This window comes from Nelumbo nucifera, chromosome 5 (assembly GCF_055504915.1).
Source record: "Nelumbo nucifera cultivar China Antique chromosome 5, China Antique-T2T, whole genome shotgun sequence".
NCBI classification, from domain to species: Eukaryota; Viridiplantae; Streptophyta; class Magnoliopsida; order Proteales; family Nelumbonaceae; genus Nelumbo; species Nelumbo nucifera.
Genome location: NC_142653.1, coordinates 19,878,825 through 19,898,119, shown reverse-complemented (window position 1 = coordinate 19,898,119; position 19,295 = coordinate 19,878,825). Strand labels below are relative to the sequence as shown.

Below are 19,295 nucleotides of genomic sequence, written 5' to 3'. Positions count from 1 at the left end.
AGCTGGACCCAGTTCGTGTAGGTTTTCACAGCACACTTCGTTACCGGCAACGGTGCCCCAAAACTGAGGAAAACATCTTCGGAGTAGTCCAAAGAGAAGGAGAATCCATCCGGGGCTACATCAAGCGGTTCAATGAAGCGAGCTTGCAGATACCGCGATTAGACCCCGCGGTACAGCTCGCGACGGCCAAGAGGGGAGTAACGCACAAGGAGTTTAAATGGCACATGGTAGCCAGCCAGCCCGCGACCGTGGCCGAATTCCTCAAGCTCGCGGACAAGTTCATGAGAACAGAGGAAGAGATCAACCAAAGGACCGAAAGCGGGGTCGAGAAGAGGAAAAGAGAAGGTGAGCCCTCCAACCCAGGTGACAGAAGAAACCCGGCCCGGGAGGTGAAGCCGAGCCAGCCGTCCCGAGCTCCCTTAGCAGTTCAAACGGATTACACGCCGTTAAACACGAGGCGGACCGAGATCTTGATGACGATCAAAGACGCCCCATACGTAAAGTAGCCCCATACGTAAAGTAGCCACCTCGCCTAAAGGGGAATCCAAACGAGAGAAATAAAAATCTATACTGTAGTTTTCATAGAGATCATGATCATAGTACCGAACAGTGTAATAATCTCCGGGACGAGATAAAGGGACTCATCCATCGCGGATACTTGAGAAGTTTTGTACAACATAATAATAATAATAACAATAAGGCAGGTCGGCAAGGGGAGCACAGAAAGGATGCCCCCGAATCCAGCAACAGACCAGCCGAAGCGTTGCAACGACAACCTCCGGAAGAGAGGCCAGTTCGGGGAACCATCCATGTGATAGTGGGAGGTTCGGTGGTAGCAGGGTGTACTTCGGCAGCAGCCCGGACGTCAGTTCGCGAGGCATCCACTACCCCCACGATGACACGCTCATCATAAAACTAAGGATCAGCGACTTCAAAGTCAGGTGCATACTTGTGGAATCAGGTAGCTTGGTGGACATCCTCTTCAAGTCGGCATTTGACCAGCTACAGTTGAAGAGAAGCGAGCTGAAGCCCGCAAACACTCCTCTGGTGGGCTTCAGTGGAGAGGAAGTCAGGCCACTCGGGAAGATAACAGTACCAGTGGAACTCGGCACATGGCCATGTGCGGTCAGACTCAACCACAATTTCCTGGTCGTCGCGACCCCCTCCCCATACAATGCCATAATAGGGCGGCCACTCACGCATATTCTGCGGGTAGTGGTCTCCATCTACTATCTGGCAATGAAGTTCCCTACAGACTTCGGTGTGGGGATAGTGCGGGGCGACCAACTTGAGTCCCACAAGTGTTATGTTGCCGCCCTGAAGGGAAAAACCAAGGCGACCGACGACCTCGAGCTGGAGCGGCCTTCGGAGCAGGGCGAGGAACGAGCTTCACCCACAGAGGAAACGATTGCAATCCTGACTTCGGCTACGAATCCAGCTCGAATGCTACAGATCAGTGCTTTCATCAACGAGCCTCTACGAACCGAACTGGTGAGTTTCTTACTTCAAAATTTAGATATTTTTGCATGGTCTGCGACCGATATGCCTGGCATTGACCCTGTCCTTATAACTCACAAACTTAACACTGACCCTGTAGTCAGACCCATTAGACAGAAGAAACACAACTTAGCCCCGGAGCACTGGAGGGTGGTCGACGAGGAGGTCAAAAAGCTCCTCGTAGCGGACTTCATAAGGGACGTTCATTACCCGAGCTGGGTAGCCAACTCAGTACTGGTGAAAAAGGCAAACGGCAAGTGGCGCATGTGCGTCGACTATACCGACCTGAACCGAGCTTTGCCAAAAGACTGCTTCCCCCTCCCCAGAATTGACTGCCTAGTGGACGCGACCTCGGGACATGAGTTGCTAAGCTTCTTGGACGCCTACTCAAGCTACAACCAAATTTAGATGGACTAGTTCGATGAGGAAAAAACCAACTTCATAACCGAGTTCGGCCTGTACTGCTACAAGGTCATGCCCTTCGGACTGAAGAATGCTGGGGCGACCTTCCAGAGACTTGTAAATAAGTTGTTTCGGCCCTTAATTGGCACGAAAATAGAATGTTATGTAGATGACATGGTCGTCAAGATGCAATTTTCACAGGAATTAATACAAGACTTAGACTCTGTCTTCCAAATTCTGCATCAACTTAGCATGAAGTTGAACCCCAACAAATGTGTCTTCGGTGTCACCTCGGGTAAGTTCCTAGGGTACATTGTCAACCAGCGCGGTATTGAGGCCAACCCGGACAAGATAAAGGCCATCCTAGACATGAGACCACCCTGGAAAGTAAAAGAAGTTTAGAAGCTAAACGGCCGCATAGCCGCTCTGAGCTGCTTCATGTCCAAATCGGCAGACTGTTGCCTGCTTTTCTTTAAGGCAATCAAAGGCAAAGGGTTCAAATGGACCCGAGACTGCCAGCTCACGTTCAACAAGATAAAAAGCTACCTCGCTACTGTGCCAACCTTAGCCAGGCCCGAGGAAGGCGAGGTCTTAGAACTGTACCTCTCGGCAAGCGACAATGTGGTCAGTTCGATACTAATAAACGCAGTAGATCAGGTCCAGTGGCCCATCTATTATGTTAGTAAAATTCTATAGGGAGCAGAGACGAGATACCCGCAGATAGAAAAGCTGGCATATGCACTGGTGAATGCAGCTCGGAAACTCCGCCCGTATTTCCAGGCCCACATTGTTATCATCTTGACTGACAAACCTCTGAGGCAAGTCTTACTCAAGCCCGAGGTTTCCGGTTGGATGACGAAGTGGGCCATCGAGCTCAGTGAGTACGACCTCCAATATAAGCCACGAACCGCTATTAAGGCCCAAGCCGTGGCAGATTTTATCGCCGAGTGCACGTTCAGCCTCAAAGCCCTTGGGCCGGTTGAGCCCGAGATCCCCAGTTTGGGTGAGCTCGGAGCTCCCATGCCAATAGAGTCTGAACCCCGTGAAGTAGCTGCTAGTGTGGCATCTCTCCTAGTTAGGTCAAACACGAACTGGGATGAGGAGCCCTGGATTCTTCACGTAGATCGCTCCTCGAACCAGCAAGGCAGCGGGGCTGGAATAGTCCCACACAACCCGGGTGGCACGAAATTGGAATACGCACTACGCTTTGAGTTCACGGCATCCAACAACGAGGTGGAGTACGAGGCACTGGTAGCCGGGCTGAACCTAGCGCAAAAGATAAGAGCAAAGCACATAGTTATCTGTAGTGATTCTCATCTCGTGGTCAACTAGGTTACAGGCGAATACGAAGCACGCGAGCTCACTATGATCGCATACTTGGCAAAAGTAAAGGAGGCTCTGCTCAACTTCCAATCACACTTCATCAAGCAAATCCCATGGTCAGAGAACACTGAGGCCGACGCCCTATCCCGGTTAGCCAGCACGAGTCACAACACCATGAGAACCGTGTACATAGAGGACTAACCTCGGCCTAGCATTCTCGGTGGGGCAGACGAGGTCGCTCCCGTCCTTGAAGCAAAGCCGAGCTGGATCGACCCACTCGCGAGCTTCTTGCTAGATGGAACTCTCCCTACAGACCGCAATGCAGCCAAGATGGTGTAGCAGCAGGCAACCAAATACGTCATAATAGACGAATGGTTGTACCGACGGTCCTACACGCTCCCCTACCTGCGTTGCTTGCGACCTGCCGAAGCCGAGCTCGTACTCCGCGACACTCATGAAGGTCTGTGCGGCGAACACCTGGGGGGCAGAGCCCTCGCCCAAAAGGCACTTCGACAAGGATACTACTGGCCAACAATGAAAGCAGAAGCTGTCGAGCTCGTCAGAAAATGCGTCAAGTGTCAGAAGCATGCTAATATCCACCATCAGCCTGTTGCCGACCTCAAGTACCTCACCAACCCATGGCCCTTTGCACAATGGGGCATCGACCTCTTGGGGCCATTCCCACCAACAACAGGTGGGAGAAAGTTCCTAGTGGTTGCAGTAGATTACTTCACAAAGTGGATAGAAGCTGAACCTCTAGCAACATAGTATGTCGCTTCGGGCTACCTCGGGTACTGATCTCCGACAACGGCAAGTAGTTCGAGGATATCATGTTTCAAGAATGGTGCCAAAATATGGAAATTCGTCAGAACTTCACATCGGTCGCACACCCGCAGGCAAACGGTCAGACAAAAGTAATGAACAGAGCCATCCTCTGCGGACTGAAAGCACGACTAGACCGAGCTAAAGGGTTATGGGCGGACGAGCTACCAAGTGTTCTATGGGCTCACTAAACTACGGAAAAAACTGCCACAGGAGAGACTCCCTTTAACCTCACCTACGGCACTGAAGCGGTAATCCCAGAGGAAATCGAAATACCTACACTATGACTAGAAGCATATGACGATCAGACAAACGGAGACGAGTTATGTACCAACCTCGACCTACTGGATGAGGTAAGAGACCTCGCGCACATCCGGACAGCGGCCTACCAACAAAAGGTAGCTCGGTACTACAATGCCAGAGTAAAGAAGCGGAGCTTCCGCGTTGGCGACCTGGTTCTCCGTAAGATCATGGTACCCAAACCCGGCTTGGGCAAACTTGGACCGAATTGGGAAGGGCCCTACAAAGTAAAGAGAGCGCTCGGGGGGGGGGCATACGAGCTCGAAACCTTAGTGGGCAAACAAGTACCCCGAGCGTGGAACATCGTCAACTTAAGGCAATACTACCTATAGACCACCAAGCGAAGTGGACAAAATCGCTACCAGAAACTAAGTATTAACAGGGACATCGGCATCTCAGAGACCATATTAACACCAAAACAGACCGTGCGAGTGCAGTAACCCGGGCAAGAAACAGATCGGGCATATGGTCAGTTCGGCAAATACGGTCAGTTCGAGAAAAAAGAACAACCAGCACTTAACCAAAAGAAAAGTCGTTTCATTTCAAAATAAGGGAGCGTACATTTCAAAAAAAAAAACTTTTACATTTCGCAGGCCCGGAGCTATTTCTTCATTATCAGAAGGCACTTCAATGACACCCGAAGGTCCTGCCTCGCCCTTGGAATCCGGCTCACCATCAGCAGCATTGGTCATCTCCTGAGTTATGCGCGAAGTGGATATGACACTGATATCGAGCTCGGGGTACGTATTCCGGATCATCCACCGACATAGCTTGAAACCCCTTCGGTACGAGTCCACCATTAGGTCGTCAAAGCTCGGCGAGGCGATGTACTCATCGACAACCTTCTTCTTGGCATCTTCAATACCTTGAGAAAAGATCTACGTCCTCTCCCGAATGTCCTCCTGAAGGTATTCGACCTGATGCTGCAAATCCAGCCTCAGGTCCGCCATGTGCTTCACTACGACTCCCATGGCCTTGGCATCTCTCTGAGATCTCGCCTGCCTGGCCTCTGCAGCCCGAGCAGCCGCCTCAGTAGCTCGGGAAGTCGCCTCTGCAGCACGGAAAGCCTCTTCGGCAGCTAACGCCTGTCTCGAGCTCCTTTCCACCTGGGCCGCCAAGGCATGGATAGAAGAATTCACCTACCAAAAGGGAAGAACAAGTGATCAAAAGGACGACAGCAAGAGGGATAAAAGCAGAGAGCCCAACAAGAAATCTGACTTACCACCATGGCATGAGTAACAGCGCGACAGGCCACCTGGTTCAAAGGAAGACCTGTCCACGCCGCGACCTCCTCGGAGAAAATGGCATCCCTACTCTTCTGAAGAGCGTGGTTCGGCAACAACACGCTCCTGAATTCCCCTTGGGCTCCCGAGCCTAAGCGCCCAGCTCGCGTATAAGCAAACCCAGAGTAAGCGGGAGCCCCCGAGTAAGTGGGAGCCCCTGTGTAAGTAGTCTCGGCATAAGGGGTCCCTGCCGCTTCTTGCATTGGAGGAGCCATCTCGGGCTCCCTGGGCGGATCCTCTGACGGGTAGTCTGGCACCTCGGGCTCTGCGTCTCGGGGCAGCTCAACACGAGTTCGTTTGGCGACTCGCTTCTTCCTCTTCATGCCTTGAAACAAGTGCCCACCACGAGTCCCTCCTGAGTCCATCACACCTGCAAAAAGAGTTCGACATCAGAAAAAACAAAACAACAGAGCAAAACAAAAAACCTTTTGTAAGGAACCTACCCGAGCTCAGGCCGGCCGCAATGAGTTTGGCCTCCGTCAGATACTGATGGCATTTTAGCCCAAGCCGTGCCCATTGCCGGAGGCCCTTCACCGTCTCTTTATCAAGCGTAACACCGGAGTCAGGGGCGGCCATCCCCCACCCGGTCTGAAACGGCCACCCCAATACACTTCGCACCCTGAAGTAGTTCCGCTTCCACGCTGGGACCTTGTTGGGAAGTTCATGTAAAAGCTTAAAACCCGGGCGGGGAGATAGGTAATACGCCCACCTACGCCCGGGAAGGGGACCCACTTGCTTCTTAAGAATTAAAATGGAAGAGAAGATCTCCAAGTCTAAAGGAAAGCCCTGTTCACAAAATAGGGAGATTGTCCCCACCAAATTCCGAATGGAGTTCGGGTGAAGCTGACCGACCATAACGCCGAAGTGGTTCAAGACCTCGACGAGGGGGTGGAAAGGCAGTCACAGCCCCACAACGAGCTGCTCCCGGAATATCATGATCTCTTCAGGACCGTGTTCCCAGGGAAAGCTACCCGAAGGTATAAATTAGGCATACTCCCCGGGCATGTTGTAATAGGTAATAAGGGATTGGAGCCCCTCAGGCGTCATGGTCGAGGGGCCAAACTTGTCTAACGTCCGACCCCGACGAGAGGTGGACGCCAAACTACCCGAGGCGACTCGACCTACGAGTTTGAACTCTTCCTCGAGCTCTACCTCCGGCTCGCTAGAACCACCAGGGGATGCAACTCGGTTCGTAGAACCTGCATCTGACCCACTTGAAAAACCGTCTGAGCTATCTGAACTAGACATCGAGGAGAGAAGATGGATTCCAGGAAGGTACTCACCCGGAAAAAGGCTTGAACGAACTACGGGAACTTGAACAAGCAAAAACCTTGAATGCGAACTAAAAGCCTGGATGCGAGCTGAAACTTGGACGTGAGCTCAAGAAGCAAAGCGCAGAAGTGACAAAGCAACTGGGGTCCCCCACTATTTATACCCACAGTGACCGAGAAGCATCAGCGCAGATCAAAGCCAATACGACGGTCCGCAGTTTCGCCGACCGCACGTCCCCTGAGACCGAGACATGATTGGCGCACGTCTTTCTGAAACTGAATGAGCGCCGGTGCACGTCTTTCTGAAACTGATAGAACGCCAGCGCACATCTCCTCACATTAAAGGCGGAAATGGCACGTTTTCAAATTTGAAAAGACGCCTACTGTCACGTCTCCCGCTGGCGCGCTTTTTGAGTTTTTGAAATAAGGCGCGCGCTATCACGTCTGTCAGCATTTGTTGGCAGGTCGGCGCGTTTCCCGCGCTATCAGTCAATCCAAAGAACCCTGACAACGCACTTCGTGCTATCAGTCAACCGAGATTCGAAGTACGGGACAAATCCACTTGCCACCTCGCGAACTCCCCGCACCAGGGCAAGACCCTTAGCACGAGGAGTGGGGGGCAATTGATGAAGGAAGATTTGGCCCGACCTCGTAATCACTCAACACGTGGCAAAGGCAACAGCTTGGCACAACAGCGCGGGCACTGAAGGGAGGAACCAACAGTTCGAACTCCCTTCTAGGAGCCCGAACTCCCTGCTAGGAGCCCGAACTCCCTACAAGGAGCCCGAACTCTCCCTTAGGCCCCGAGCCTCACACAAGGCAATGACCCGAACTGGCCCACCTCATGGCAGCACTCCCCTATCCAAACTCAAGACTTCACCTCGCTCACCACTCCAGCACTTCGCTTCTAGGATGCCAAACTGAACAAACGTACCATACCTGACACCGAGGAGGTCCGTATCCAAGGGCGGCGCACCTGACTGACTTGGGATCTGACGCTTGACAACCGCACTTCAACGGCCACCTGCCACCGCCACCTGCCACTGTCATCGCCAGTCGCAGAGACGGCTCCGACAAAGAGGGCAGTGGCAGTTCTATCCAGTAGAGGGGATGACACTCGAACTGGCAGGAGCTCAAAGATAATCATACCCGACCTGACAGAAGCTTAGAAGTGAGTGCACGAGGTGATTATAAAAGGCTCCCTACCCCCCAAGAACAAGGTATGTGAACTTTGCGCCATCCGGTTTTATCTTGCCTTTGAGAAAATTCTAACTTGAGCTTCGGAGCAATCACACCGGGTTCCCCCCGGAGCTTCCTCATCTTCTCCGTTTCAGGTTCCCTATAACTCCGTTCGGAGGCAAGGTCGTTGACAGATAGGACCGACCAGATTGCACACCATCAATTCCCTATCTTTATCCTTGTCCACACTAGAGCAATCCCTATCCCCGACTCGATCAGGTTGGTGAAGCTAGATACCTAGCGGGTATCTCAGTTAACTAAGTTAAGTTGTACTAAAGTTGCTTTGAGTTTTTTAGTTAATTTAATTTGACTAAGTTAATTTAATTGATTAAATTAGATTTATAATGTTAGGTCAATTAAACTAAACTTAATAAATTAGCTAATTTACCTTTTGAAATTATGTTAAGTAATAAATTAGGTCTACTTAATATAACAATTAGTTCTAGATACATTACATTTATTGAAAAATAATTAATAGATGAGAGAAAGAGGGGGAAAGTGGGAGAAAGAGAGATGAGGGGATGAGGGTAATGACATGAATGGAGAGAGAGAGAGAGAGTCATAAGAGAGTGTTCTTGGAGAAGACAAAAAGGGGATGCTTGGAATCATGGCCGTTTTTTTTTAAAATGGTGCCATGTTGGATCCATATAGGCATTTCAACAAACACTTATGTATCTCATTGTTTGGTTCAGCCAATTATTAAAAAAGCGGGCATGCCTCAAAAATCGGGACCCCACCTATGCATGAAACGCCAAATTTAGTGTCTTATGCATCGGTGAACCATTCCCCCCTACGGTTGACTGATGTGTATTCTATGTGGTGCTTACTTATCAGTACATACATGAAAAACGGTGATAAAAATCACCTTTTGATTTTTTTGTGAAAAACAGGTCTTGGTAGCATGAACATTTTTTCTTGAAAATCGATCTCAAAAAGCACCTAAGCTTCCAAACACCATGAAAATTTAACTGAAACTGAAAGTAATAATTTAGGAGAAGGATAAATTCTAGGGGATGTTTTAGGAATACTTTTAGGTAATTTGGTTGGCATTGTTTTTAGATAAGTTTACATGCGGTAAAATTTGGTTCACGTTAGCAGGTCAAGGAAATTCAAAAGAAAATAAAAAAAAAAAAGAAAAGCGAAAATTAGGATGGGAAATGGTGTAAGGAGAGACCACCTAACGTGGATCAATCTTTTTAAATATATAATAAATATAGATTTCTGTGCTTTAAAAAACATATATATTTTAAATTTAAAGGCAAAATTTTTTAAATTGTAAGAACATATGACAAAGAAATAAAGAAATTGGCCCAACACAAACTCAACCGGATCTTAATTCATCCAACCACAAAATTTCACAGTGGATTAGGTTTAGGTTTGGGGTTAACTCAATCTGACCTAACTCATCATCCCATCAGGCTATTACACTAAAAAGATTTAATTTTCAGAATGAAATGAACAAATCATGTGGAAACCATTTTCATCCAAATTCAATTTTGAGAGTGAGTAGTATTGTTTGTTTGGACCGAGAAAGAAACAAACTATTGGCACCGATTTTCTTATTTCATGCACAGTTAGCGCACCATTGGATTTCTGCATCATTGGTTTAAAAGAATTGTGATTATCAAGGTAAAGATTTATGTCATTTTTACGAGATCTAAATTTCCTTCGATTATCAGTGTAAAATTCAACTTGCGAGGAGTTTTACATTGATTTTAAGTGGTTATTTATGTTTTATCCAAAGTATAAAGAATACAAATACAAACTAGTGTAAAAACTTATGCTTTGTATTATTATGTATTTGTACCTTTTCCAAACTCAACCTCAACTGATTTTTTAGGGAGGTCGCAATAGAGTGAGCGCTACAACCACAGTCGCAACAGGTGTGCTCTCAAATTTTGCTTATATAAATAGAAAAAAATTAGAAGTATTCAATCACATTCCGAGCCGGTGTGCCTAAAAACCTTTACTATCACTCTCCATTTGGGGGTCGCAATGGAGTGAATGCTACAACCACAATTGCTTGATTAATATAAAGAATAAGGAGGATTCAAAACAAAGGGTTGTGGTATTAAAACAGGCACTATAATTTCATATATTTACTAAAATCTATCCTATATTATTTGCAACCGATTTAGTTAATTGGCCATTTGATGAGAACGTTTGTATTGTCATGTGAAAATGGCCATATGACCATCAGTGGAAATTGTTTAAGAGCATAATACATGGTTGTTTATCTCAAAAGTATCCCCATCACTTCATATCAAGCTTTTAGAAAGAAAACCCTCTCTTGCAATATGGAAATAATGTCGAATGCATGTAATTGAGGAGATGTCAATCATAGAGATTTTCTTGTTCGACCCCTTTCATTTACTTGGGTAAGTGCATTTTCTCAGATAAATGTTTGTTATGTAACACTTACACGAGTAAATTTACTACCTATGTTCTTTTGATTTCTAGATGAATACTGTAATGACTTTTGTACCCATAGAAAGCAACTCTTAAAATGCACAAACTTATTCTATTGTGTTTTATATACTTTTTTCTGAGATGGAAAAGTTACTTATTCACTTAGAAGATGGATAAGTTTTACATGATTTTAATGTGGGGCCCAATATTTAATTATTAACATTGTAAAATTGGTCAATGGAAAAGAGATATCCATTGACCAACTTTCCCTCTCTTATTTAGCAATAAAGCAATGGGGCCTTCATGTGATCTATGTTTCTAAGCTAAACTATACTTGAATCAATTAAAATTGTAACCTTATTGTGACAACTCTCCTTCAACTTTTTATCGACGTGGTAAAAGTGTTGGCATTATTATTAGGGGCAAGAACAACATTTTTATTTTTATTTTCTTTTGCTTAAACCGATGTTATGATTAAAACCGTCATTTTCTACTTTTCCTATGATCCTATCAAACACAAGATTGTTTAAGTAAATCAATTGCAAGCTATAGGGGATACTTTAGTAAACTGCAAATTATAAGATAGATTTTATTAAATACTTAGAACTATAGGAGGGGTTTTAATAAATGACCCTAAAAGCAACAATAATCAGAATACACCAGATGAGAATGAGATAAATATATATAATTTTTCGTGGCAGCTTGTTTTTATTTATAGTTTCCAAGCTGTGTTATATCCCACCGGAGATATGCTGCCCGCGCTGTGTAAAATGCTGTCTAACCAATTATAAGTGAGCACACTATTGTTCCATACAGATGAGACCCACTTTCATGAATCTAAATCTGTTCCTCATAGAGTGTTTCTTCCGCCATTAATATAGTACTTGCAATCATATTGGAAATATCTTCCATACTTTTATGTTCTCATTCATGGTTTTTAAAATTGAACCAAAAAATCGAACCGGTCATCTGATCGGTTTTATTTTTCTCCAAAACCGCTTTTTTTCGCAAAATCATTGATTTTGGTCAACAAATCACTGAACCAGCGATTCCGCAAAATCAGTTTTAAAAACCACACTCTCATTCATGAATAGATATTTTTAAGGCTTAATTTGGAAGAAATACAAATATTATACAAATATGTAGAATGCAAAATCTTATATTTTGTATGCATTTATACTATATATATTTATATTTGTATTCTTTCCAAATCGAACCTGAACCTAATGCATAACTGCAACCTATTGTGAAGTTGGAGTGAGGAGCAAATCTGAATGAACGTAACAAGCCGTTGGATTATTTGTTTTTGATAAAAGGAGGAGAGTGGAAGAAGAAGATATGATGGATATATGTTTTCTAATAGCTTAATTTTGTTGACATGGAAATAATGATGTTAGTGTATTTGGTGGAATTGTTGGAGGTGGACATGTAATGACTTAGTAAATCCCTGTACCTTCGGAACAATTCGTCCATCATCTCCCCTTCAAAGTGGCTTGTCAGCATGGACTCCACCACCGCCCGTATCGTCTTCATCACTCTCTCAGCACCACTCTCATCAGTTGTTTCCGCTGCTGCTGCTGCTGCTGTATCATGATCACCCCCATCCCAGTCGATCTCAAGGATGTCCAGCCGATCAACTGCAAATGAACCTTCCCTCTGTATAGCTGATCTGAGCTCTTCTGCACTGGGTGAGTAGTAGGGAGCATTGAACGAATCCAACTTCTGTTCTTCAACTAGTCCCTGTCAACCAATTTAATTAATTACTTGTTTATTTCCATCAGACCTAGCTACTGAGCGAAATCCCAGAAGCAACCAACCAACCTCATCTTTTGCTACACCGTGGGAAAGGTTTACGTCTAGGATGTCAACTTTCCTGCCCCTATTCGATACTCGGCTTCCCCGACCCAAATGAAGTCGGAGATAGATATGTATTAAATGTATAATATAAAATATTATTTATATCAAATAAAATATACTATTTTAAATAAAATAAAAAACAAAAAATATAAATATTTTTTAATTATTTTTGTCATATATATATACATATTTTTTATTAAAAAATAAATAATATAATAAATTTATAAAAATATATTTATAAATGAATAAATAATATATATATATATATATATATATATATATATATATATATATATATATATATCGGACCGGATCTCGGATCTCGGATGATCCGATCCATTTGCACCCCTAGCTAACGTTTAGCAGCTACTTAGCTAGTAATAGCAACGTTAAACATATATTGCAAACACATGTGAGATTTAAAATATCAATATACAGAAAAGAATATGTCTTGGCATCTGATGAGGTCACTCCTGTGACCCCTAATGAAGCATGCACATGTGTGCAGTGAAAATATCTTGAAAAAAACATGTGTTCTGCTTTAATTCATTTCCATGTTCTTATTTCGTTGGAGGGTTACTAAGGTACTATATAGATGTAAGATATGGGAGGGAATTAAACATTTTTCTGGCATTTTAATCTATGAATTATTAATGAATGAACTTACCTCATCGGTCAATTTATGGATCTATACCCTTTCTTTTTTTAATTTGTAATTGTTATTAATTGATTATTCTTAGTTTTTAGATCTAAAGAATAGTGAAGTAGAATAAAGGTCTATATATATATATATTATTTTTAGATATCTTAATTGGTCAAATTTGAAGTACATACAAAAAAAAAACTTCAGATAATGAATATTCAAATTTTGAGAAAAAAAAGCTCCCCCTAGATCAAATATTTTGAAAAGTAATTCACTTTGAAGATGAGAAGAACTTTAGTCACTAACTCTCGAACAATGTGCGTGGACCCAGAAAAATTGATCTCTTGTCACATCTATTTATTTCACGTTCCAAATAGCATGTGCTTTTTGCTGAGTTCACATTGACACTCCATAAATCAGCGTGCATTGGAAACATTTTCCATTATTGGGATGTTCGAATCTGACTATGTGATCAATCATGAATGAACATGTCAGTTTTTTATGCACATGGGACCCATGTTGTGTGGATCACACATGGGTCACAATGCCAAGTTTGGGCATTTGTGTTATAACTGGATCTAGACTCCATGTGCCCATAGTGAGAGGTTGAATATCTGTGAGCCGATATGAGGAATATCTGTACCCATATTTTATGACTGCTATTGCGTTTAATTAAAATCCTATATCTCTAATGTTATATCTTTGACATTTATTTTGCACGTTACTATTTGAAAAGATACAAGAATCTTATCCACGTCTACCCACATGACACTACAAACTGTACATCAGGAACATAGCATGTAAAACATCTGTGGGTAGGTGTAGGTAGAATTCTTGTGGATAGGAGATTCGAACTCCATTAAAGATAGCCACCCCAATTCTCAAGGGTGGCACCAAAATTCCTCTAAATTTCTAGATTGCAACTATTAACAGGGTTGACGGTTAAAGTAAAACTATAAGATTGACATTCAGGATTCTATTCGTTTATCTAAATAACTACCCTAATGCACAGATCGTTTCAAGGTGTTCTCAAGAGGACTGTTGAAAGAGTAAACATATGAGAGCTAGAATTATTTTAGCAAAAAGAAAGTTACAAGGGCAAAATAGTGTCATACCTGAAAGACTATTTTGAACCTACTTTTTGTAGGGTCCGGATGTAGTAGGCAAGTTAGGTAAGTACAATGAGTGAGCACGTAATAGCCGTAAGACACATGTCTTAGCTAATGCGTCTTTCATCTAAACGTTTTTGCTCCGTTAGACAGAAATTGTCCATTATTTTATTATCTTTGTCAAAATAATTAAAAATAAAATAATGGATGTAGTACTCATTTACATTTTCTTTTTTTCTTTTTTTTTCTTTTTAATTATTTTGACAAAGATAATAAAATAATGGATAATTTCGGTCTAACGGAACAAAAACGTTAGAATGAAAGGCGCTTTAGCTACGACTACATGTGTCACATAGCTATTACGTGCTTACTCATTGTGCTTACCTAACATGCCTACTACATCCGGACCCCTTTTTGTAATGTCTTCTTATTGACTACTACAAGTAGGTGAATTTCTTTATTTCCTATCTGGCTATCTTAGCATTCTTTATTTCTTCTTTGGTTTTATATTGAAGGGTAAATTGCTAAAACCTCCTTTCAAGTTTCTGATTATTACTGAAACATCTCTTAAAGTTTGGTAATTTTAATTATATATCTCCCCTGAACTTTTTAACATGTAATTAAGTAGATCCTTCTGTTAAATTCTTTTAATAAGAATCATGAAAATGTCCAAAATACCTATGCAGTTATTATTGAGATTGGTTTTTACAGAAAAACAATACAAACATTATAAATAACAAAAATAGAGAGTTTAAAGTTTTAGCTTTGCCTGCCAACTGAGTGGTGGCTCGGTTGGCATGTTAGCTGGGTAATCCCAGCAGGAAACGGATTTGAGTCCTGTTATTTCCACCTATATTGAAAAGTTAGTGTGTTGTGATAAATACAAAGAAAAAAAAAAGTTTGAATTAAAAGAAAATTTTGAAAAATAAATCAATTTAGGAAAAGAGATTAAAAGGGTTTGAAGTAAAAAATAAAAATAAAAAATAAATTGAAAAATAAACATTTTATCAAAAATAACTACATGGGTAGTATTTTTCAATAGGTCTCCTTCCAAGTTTGAACTATTTTAGAAAGTTAGGGGGAGATTGCAGCTGCACTTTTAAGGAGTTCAAATCAGCCCCCAGCAGATTGTCCCCCACAACGTCCACAGCACATTCCTGGCCGTGTACTGTAAACATCTCCCGATGACATCATCATTTCTGATATCATCATCGGGAGATGTTCATAATACAAGGCTTGAATGTGCTGTGGGACATTGTGGGGGGCAACCTGTGGGGGGCTGATTTGCTCTCACTTTTAAGTCCTGTCAATAGAATAAAATAATGGACAAGAAATTAACAGTTACCCGGATAACCATAGTCTGCAGTGCTTGTGCTAGAAACTCCCACTGATGGCAACTCTATTCAGTGGTGGGATTGGCAGTCCTCCTACCCACCTAAGATAAAACCATACGGCCTCCTGCAACCATTTCTTCTGAACGTGAATGCAGAAATGACGTGAAATCCTTCTGGAATTGCAGGGCGTATGCGCTTATAACGCAAGGCGGGCTTGTCTTCGATATGAAGATTTTCCCCTTGTTTTTGCTGCCAACACCATGTGGCACCTGAAAATTGAAAACCAACACTCAGTTGATCAACCTTGCTTTCATGTATCCGTCATTTTTGGGTTAGTGATGTCTAGGCTAACTAATACCAGCTTCTAGTCATGTAGATTCATGTATATGTGGATAAAACTGTAGATTTTTACATACAAAACGGTGTCATGTTGGAATCTTCTATCTCTAATCATCAAGTAATGAAGCTTCAATGGATTGAGTTTCAGAATTCTAGGTGCTTGCTTAATTACCTGAGAGAGCCAATGGAGACTAGAAGAAGAATGCACAAAGTGTAGTCTCCTTCTTGGAAATAGTCTCCCGTAAAAGGAACCTGGCATACCTGCAAAATAGCAGTGCCCAAATTCACTTCTCCTTTCTTCCTTGATACTGTTATAATATGCCGGAATTGACCGGAATAGAGTGTTGAAGTCATTCCCCGGAAGATCGTTCAAGAACACCTGAAATTCCGGTGACGGGTCTCCCAACTGACGACATATCCGGCAGATGGCGTCCATAATGTCAGATACCGCCAGCATAGTATTGGGTCCCGATGAACATCCCAGATCCGCTATACCGCCAGCATAGTATAAGTGCTGCGGTAGAAACTTAATACAGCTTCCTCTATTATTGGCTTCACAACCAATATGATTTTATTCTGTAAAAATCATTAGAACAAAATTTAAATAAAACAGATGATAAATGGTTTGAAGCTATAAGATGCATCCTATGACGGCATCAAAATCGATCAAAACCTGAAGAGAAAGAAAAAGAAAAATCTGTGGAGGCTAACCCGAACCACTGAGTTCTTGGCATAACTGGTCTCTCCAGTCCCTTCGTCCATATCTCTATCACACACACAGATACGACACAATAAATAGGGCGGGGGGGGGGGGGGGGGGGGGGGGTAGGGTCTATCAGAACTAGACCAGCAGTGGTGAGCTTATATGATTAAAATTAAAAGAAAACTTATAATTTTTAAATAAAAATGTAATTATGTTCTATAAGCAATTTTACCCCTTGGGCTCAGCTTGGAAGGTGTATATATACTACACAAATATATATAAAATAATACAAAATACAAAATACAAAATTTTGCATTCTATCCATTTATACCCCCTTCCAAACTGAGCTTTAAAAAAAAATACATGTGGGAGTGGATGATTGTATAGTTTCCATGTCACTCAGTATTCTATACATGCATTCTGCCCATACAAATGTGTGAAAGGGGCAATGTAATTAATCAAAAGTAAGCACGCAAGTAATCTTAAAACATGGGCTCACACCTTACATGTCACTCAGTATTCACTATTGATTCATTTGATTGGTTGATTGGTTATGTAGCCGAGATTAGATTGGCGCCCATGATAAGTAGAGAGGTTTTCCTAAATTCGGTGAGATATGCGTGTGGTGCACCCTGATCTGTGGGGGGTGCTAATGTGATCTTTATGCAGTCCAATTCACTCTTGATTGGGTGTATATTAGACCTGTTCATGGATCGGGTGGCCGGACGGACTTGAACAGGGTTTTTGGTCCGCGGGCTTAACCTTGGGCCAAAAAGCCCGGCCTGCATAAAATTCGAGCTAGGCTCGAGCTTTGCCAAAATAGCTCGACCCTACCTATAGTTAAACATAAGTAAAAACCCTATGTGATGTCCATTTGAATAATTTTTTTTTGATTTAAGAAGGTTGTCGATTTACTTGTAGGCCCATTGTTCATTTAAATAGGGGAAAAAACATCTGAATTAAAATAGATAATATCCATTTGAATAGAGAAAAATTCGAATTTCTTTTATTAGGTCAGACTTTGGGCTCGGGCTCGGGCTTCGGGCTTTTTATCAGGGCCGGGCTCGGGCCCAAGTTGTAGGCCCGTTGGTCTGGTCAGGCTCGGGCTCGGGCCTAACATTTTCTGTTAATAAAGAGTAAAAGCCCAACCCGAGCCCTGCCCATGAACAGGTTTAATATAAATATAGAGTGTGATCGGATCAGCTACCCACAAAGTGCGCCCCACAGCCCATCCCTTCTATAAATTGGGAACATCTCAAGTGCTTGTCATGGGGAGATACTCCCAATGCATGGATGGGATGGGCTGTGGGGTGCCTGTGGGGAGATCAAATCAGCCCTCCACAAGATTGCCCCCCACAATGTCCCACAACACATTCTTGTCGTGTATTGGGAACATCTCCCAATGTTAATATCAGAAATGATGAAGTTATCATCAGGAGATGTTCTCAATACACAGTGGGGATGTCCTCTGAGTTTAAAGCATTACAAGCAATAAGGATACATTGCCTAAGATGTTTCACTTCGCATTTTAATTTGCTAGCATGGGTGATTATTGTCAAATTCAGCTAATCCATTCTCACATTGAATACATGCGAGAAAAAGGTTTAAGAATCGATAAAATATATAAACAAAGGCATTTTCTATGATACTAGCAAAGTAGCACATAGGGGTGTAAATGGATTAAATTCGAATTGGATCAGGCAATATCCAAATTTGAATCTAATTAAAAAATTTGATATTCGAATTTGATTCGATATCCGACGGATATTGAAAATTAATATTCGAATTCGAATCCAATTAAATATTTGAATATTTGATTCGATCCGAATTCTACTAGTTAATTATTTTAGGTAATTAATAAATATATAAAATAAATATTTTATTTATATAAAGTATATAAATTATATAAATATTTAAAAATTTTATATATTATATATAAAAATTAAGTAATCGGTCGAATTCGAATATTTATCGAATCGAATAAGGTCATATCCGAGTTCAAATCCGATTAGCTATTTGGTATGAATAAGATATCTAAATTCAACCGATTAGATATTCAAATTATACAAATTTAATTTAATTATATCAAATCTCAAATTCATAATCGGATTTTCCAATACTATTAACACCCCTAATAGCACATTTGGTTTTAGCTTTTTAGGTACTGTACATTGTGTCATCTTAGTGGGGCGTTGGACAAAAAGAAAGGAACTTGTTATTTTTGCAGAGCTTCTTTCTTTCATTTGTCGCTACTCTATGTCCTCTCCCTAATTCGGTACAGAAAGGAGAAAGAAGCTTAGCAAAAGGATGCAGCCCCATTGGTCCAAGGATTTATCCAAATGTGGACATCGAAAACCGGCTATTCACTTAATGGCTTGTAGATGGAGTCACCACCATCAAAACAAATACGTAACTGGAGTAATGGGTCTCTTGAATTTGAATTTTCTAAAAAGCATTCAAACGATGATGATTCCATTTCTCAGCTTAGACAAGGCCGATATAGGAGAGAGAAAGGGAAAATGAAGGGATTGGACACTATAGGCCAAAAAAATCAGCCAAATTCCTGTTATGCCACTGAATGAATGATGATGGAGAGTTAAGCTAGGGTGTGGTAGGATTTGATTCGAGCCCTAACATGATGTAGAATCAACAATATGTTAGATAGAATACCCGACATTATACAGGAGTCAAGTACATATTTTTGTTTTTACTTGAAATGTTATTGGTTGGCAATCCAATATTCAAACCAATATTCAAAATGTCA

At 42.3% G+C, this 19,295-nt stretch overlaps 1 pseudogene across 1 annotated transcript; it reads right to left on the bottom strand.

Annotated features, from left to right (window-relative positions):
- Nucleotides 1-11,870: 11,870 nt before the first annotated feature.
- On the bottom strand, nucleotides 11,871-16,590 carry LOC104595638 (putative jasmonic acid carboxyl methyltransferase 2; annotated as a pseudogene). Its single transcript, XR_016076819.1, has 4 exons — nucleotides 16,540-16,590; nucleotides 16,001-16,404; nucleotides 15,501-15,758; nucleotides 11,871-12,286 (listed from the first exon to the last, which is right to left on the bottom strand). The product of XR_016076819.1 is annotated as a putative jasmonic acid carboxyl methyltransferase 2 (transcript).
- Nucleotides 16,591-19,295: the final 2,705 nt, after the last annotated feature.